The sequence below is a fragment of the Glycine max genome, chromosome 18, assembly GCF_000004515.6.
Source record: "Glycine max cultivar Williams 82 chromosome 18, Glycine_max_v4.0, whole genome shotgun sequence".
NCBI lineage: Eukaryota > Viridiplantae > Streptophyta > Magnoliopsida > Fabales > Fabaceae > Glycine > Glycine max.
Genome location: NC_038254.2, coordinates 45,639,087 through 45,644,955, shown reverse-complemented (window position 1 = coordinate 45,644,955; position 5,869 = coordinate 45,639,087).

Genomic DNA, 5,869 nt, shown 5'->3' with positions numbered 1-5,869 from the left:
ATGGTACCATATTGCATTTGAGAGTTGAGGTCAGGTGCATACATCATACTGAGCATGATTGATTGGAACTATGGATGGATGATGACTATTTGTTGAGTGTGTGTTGGACTAATGAATGTTTGTGTAAGCTTATGATATTTGTTAATGCTTACTAATTATGGTTATTTGATTCTTCTATTAATTTCTTTTATAATAAACTTACCCCTCACAATTTTTGTGTCGTGTGGTTGGTACCTGTGATGATCGTGAACCTTTGCTCGTGGGAGCAGAATGACAACAGTAGAGTATGAGAAGTGAAATTCTTTTGTGGAGCCGTCGAGCCGACTTAATGATGTTGGGATTATTTTGGGAGAGAGTTGTGTTTTGTTAATCAACTCCTCCATAGCTGGTTCCATAATTCTTTTTGTTGAATTGAGGATGTAAATCACAAATTTAATTATATGTATGAACAAATTTACTTTCCATTATGTGAATGATGTGTACTGAGTTACTATGCATATATATATAAATATATATATATATATATATATATATATATATATATATATATATATATATATATATATATATATATATATATATATATATATATATATATATATATATATATATATATATATATATATATATATACATATATTTATTTTAGTCCCTGTAAATATATATTTTTTCAGTCTTACACTATTAGAAAATACACTTTCAACATCGGTTATTTACAGTATTCTAGATCGGTTTTAAAACCGATGTTGAATGTATTATTGTTAACATCGGTTGTGAAAAACGGATGTTATATACAAAGAACTACAACAAAGTAAGTGTATGCATGATGAACGTTGACATCGGTTTTCTATAAAAATCGATGTTAATGTAATATATTAACATCGGTTTCTAGAAAAACTGATGTTAATGTAATATATTAACATCGGTTTTCTATAGAAAACCAATGTTAACTAATATATTAACATCGGTTTTTCATGTATAACCGATGTGAAGGTCCATCATCTATACACTTATTTTGTTGTAGTTAGTTATATATAACATCGGTTATTTATAAATAATCGATGTTAAAGTTTGTATATTAACATCGATTATTTATAAATAATCGATGTTATTAACATCGGTTATGTATAAATAACCGATGTTATTAGAAATAACCAACATCAGTTTTTTGATAAATCGATGTTAAGGTGCATGTTGACATCGGTTTTTCTAAATAACTGATATTGTTTACTATATTAACATTGATTTTTGTTAATAACCGATGTTATTTTCAAGTTTATTTTATATAAACTTTCTGTTTTTACAATAAACCCAAAATTGTACCTGTAAAATGCAATTTTAGACCCAATTCACAACAAATAAACATTTTATTCTGGTTTCAAGCAATTTTAATCACAATAAACATTGAATAATTGATTTATTATTAACAGCTATCAACAAATGAATTCAATGTTCAAATTACATAGGAAATGTCAAAAATGTTAAACCAAAGTAAACTAAGTTAAACTTAAAGTAAACTTCTGTGTGTATGTGTGTGTGTTTGTGAACTAAACAATTTTATCTCTCAGAGGGCTAATTTATCTAGACAAAATCTTTTAGGGACCAAAAACAGTCACTTTCTAGGACCAAATTGCATGTTAGCTTATATATGTGTCCATCTTGGGTCTGTTGTCATACACATGAAACTTTTTAATACACATTCCAAACTTGGATGCACTTCCAATTTCCATAAAACCTAAGTAAAAGAAATATTTTAAGTTTCCCAATAAAGCCTTTAGTTTATGAAGAAAGGGTATTCATTTATCTTTTGATGATACAGCCAAGCCAGCTTTGGACTGGCCAACAAGGAAAAGAATAGCTTTAGGAGTTGGAAGAGGCTTGCTATATTTGCACGAACAGTGTGATCCAAAGATTATTCATAGGGATGTGAAGGCAGCAAATATCTTGCTTGATGATTATTGTGAGGCCGTGGTGGGAGATTTTGGGTTGGCAAAGCTATTAGACCATAGGGATTCACATGTGACAACAGCAGTGAGAGGCATTGTGGGGCACATAGCCCCTGAGTATCTCTCTACGGGCCAATCTTCTAAGAAAATAGATGTGTTTGGGTTTGGAATTCATCTTCTTGAACTGATATTTGGCCTAAGAGCTCTTGACTTTGGGAAAGCAGCAAGTGAAGAGATTCAGGTTCTCCAAGAGCAAATGAAAGAAGCACATGCTTCTGAGATGGATTCAGTGAGACGAATAACTTTGGAGATAAAAAAAAAGCCACAAAAACACTTCAGGAAAAGAATATGATAAAATTATTGATATAGAATCAAGCAGCTTTCATTTGAGACAGAAACTGCAAGAAGGGAAGAGGAAGAAATGAGATCCAAAACACAAGAGCTGAAGCAAGAAGTTAAAAAATCCAAAGCAGTGGCAGAAGAACTAGAGAAGAAAGAAGAAACTAGAACTTTACCTAAAGCAAGATGATGGTGCAAAAGCATCAGAACAAAGAGCCATTAAGGAGATGAAGATGAAGACATGATTGACAGAACAGAAACAACGACAATGGTTCAGGTTCAACCAATCAACAAAAGAAGGAATGAAGTGGACAGAAAGGTGGAGGCAAACCTTAAAGCAATTGAGGAAATAAAAGCTATAACTGATATGGCTCTAAGGAATGCAAAGATGGCAGATTCTGCAAAGGTTGAAGTTGAGGGTGAACTGAGGCTTGTTGAAGAACAGTGTGTGTGTGTGTGTGTGTTTTCCACTTTCATTATCTTTTTCTTTAATTTGAGATGCTATGCAACTTAAGTTACGAGTTTATTTTTTAACCAACTTGATATCAAAATTACATCTTTAATCATTTATCTGATCTATAAAATATGTTATTAATAACAAAAGAAAATTAGTGTTTTGGAGCAAAACTAGCAGTAGCTGAGGCTCAAAGGAAGAGTATTTCATATGCATCACAGGAAAAGTTCGATGAGGAATACCCTTATCACCAGATTTTGCAATGTTTTCAAGCACCAACGGTCTATGTGTAGAAATGACTACTTATGCAGGGCATAATTGTATAATTTATGTTGCCCTTGGCTATTGAATTAAGTCTACCCTTGACTGTATAATTTATGCTGAAAGTGCAATTTGCCTAATTGCCAAGGCTTATGTTGCTGTCAATGACCCATGCTATCATCAACTTATGAGCCACTGCTATATATAAACAGGTTAAGGGAGGGACCTATTATCCCATTACTGTCAAGAGGCACCTCAAGAGGGTACAGTAGATTTCAGCTCAGTGGAAATTGCCCTGCATATATCTTGTTCATTATATGCTACAGTTTTAGTAACCATTCAACTTGAGGACAATGTTTCAATTGAAATCATAGAAGCAAGAAATGAAAGACATATTTATTGTGATGTTGACTGGGTAAGCTATCCTACAGACTGGCGCTCTACTACTAGATACTATGTATTCATAGGAGGAAATCTGATCTCTTTGAAGAGAAACAAAATGTAGTGCAGAAGCTCAATATAGGGTCATGGCTTTAGCCACTTGGGAACTGATGTGGGTCAAAAAACTCCTCAAAGAACTTAAATTTTATGAAATTCAGCATATGCAACTACATTGTGATAATCAGGCAGAACTTCATATTGCTCTTAATCCAATATTCCATGATAGAACCAAACACATAGAATTTGACTACCACTTTGTTCAACAAAAGTTGTTGGCTAAGGAAATTAGTATGGGAAAAAGTAGCTCTAATGATCAAGTATATCAATAGTGATTTGCTCAACAATCCAAATACTACTTTGTGAACACTCTTAAGGAAGTAATCAAATTGTTCCAGCTAGAGGGTGATCTGAATCAACCAATCTCAGTTCCAGGATGAGGAACTAAATCCTAGGTGGCTATAAAATAGAAGCCAAGACAAAGGTACAGAAACTGAAACAATGGAGACGGAAAAGATTCAAAGCATAGTCAAACATTGACCCAATAGTGAGGAAACTGGAAATCAAAAAAATTGAGGCAGTGGACACATAAGCAATGGACATTGAGAATGATAGGGGATACAACTGCAATGGCAACAACAATAGTATGGAGGAAGAGATTCAAAAGGAAGATGAAAGCGAGGTGGAGGTAGAGACAAATTTGGTTCAGATCAAACAATCAAGGACATATCAAGGGCCAAGGTGGGAGATATCCTCTAAACTACTATGTTGAAAACAAAAAACATGCCAGCAAATGCAATTGGATGGGCTGTCGGAGATGATCTTAAAATCATTATGTCAAGAAGTTTGGAAGAGGGATGAAACATTATCAAGGAAAATGGGGTGAATTCTAGGAAGACTACAGCTTGAGTAGTAAAGTTAACAAACATTGCATGGGGGGAAGTTGTAATTAGCAAGTAGAACAAAATAAGGTTAGTCATGAGCAAACAATTGATGGACTCCAAAAGTCCACACAACAACCATTGATTAAAAATTTGATACAAACCCAAGGCCGAAGACCACCAAAGATTATGAAATTGGAAAGCAGAGTACAGGTGTAAGGAAACAAAATGAGGTGTGATGCATGTAACCTAAGTCAAATTAGTGGGGGGAAAAGTGAAACTAAATGCCAAGCTGGCAGAAAGTTAGAGGGGGTGCATGTGCTCAGAGAGAATATAAGCATATAAGGAGGGATATGTGTTGGGAGTGGAGAATTATTTTGGACTAGTGGGAGAGACTAGGCCTCTCAAAAGCCTAGAGCTACTTCTCTTTTTTATCTTTATTTCACCATTCACCATTGTATGCATTGTCACTATCAGCTCCTGGATCACTTTGATCAGACCTCCATCTAAATAGTAGAGTGTTTTCATTTCACTTCTCATCTATGATATGAAAGCGTGAGTATGTTGCTACATATACCCTCAACAATGAACAACTAATATAGCCTAGTGTCATGAATAAACAGTTAATCACCCAAAAAACCTAGAAGGAATGTATCTTCGAGTAAGTGATGAACAGGATGCTCAGAAGCCTTTTCAGAAATCCAAGATGCTCACAATTTGAAAAGAACCAGCCACGAGGGAATGCTCAACGAAATAAACTTAACATCGGTTTTTATGAAACTGATGTTAACTAGTTTATGTTAACATCCGGTTTTACAAAACCGATGTTAACAAAATAATGTTAACATCGGGTTTTAAAAAACCGATGTTAACATAAACTAGTTAACATCGGTTTTTTCAAAACCGATGTGAATTAACTGAATTTATTACCACCATGCTTTGTTAACATCAGTTTTTTGAAAAACCGATGTTAATAAAGTCTGGGTATTTACCATTTTGCCATCGCTTTTTTTTTAACATTGGTTTTAACAAAAATCGATGTTAATTTAGCGATGTTGAAAGTATTTTTTTCTAGTAGTCCTTATACGCATGAACTCACATAGACTAAAAAAGAAAAAAAATATAATTTTAAAAGGACTAAAATTGAAAAGTGCAAATATATATGAACTAAACATGAAAAAAAACTTACAGTAATCAAAATTTAAAAAGTGCAATTTTACATGAACTAAATATGAAAAAAAAATTATAGAGATCAAAATTAAAAAATATGAACTTATAAGAACCAAAAACATATTTAAGTATATATTTTTTTTGTTCAGTTTTAGTCCCTATAAATTTATATATTTTTTTTTAATTTTGATCATTGTAAGCGCAAACTTAAACAAAGACTAAAAATAAAAAAATATATATAATTTTTAAAGGACTAAATTAAAAAAAACACAAACATATAGGAACTAAACATGAAAAAAAGAGAAGTAGCTTACATGGGGAATAAATATGAAGAAAAAATATTTACAAGGACTAAAATTAAAAAAATAAAACCTTCCATA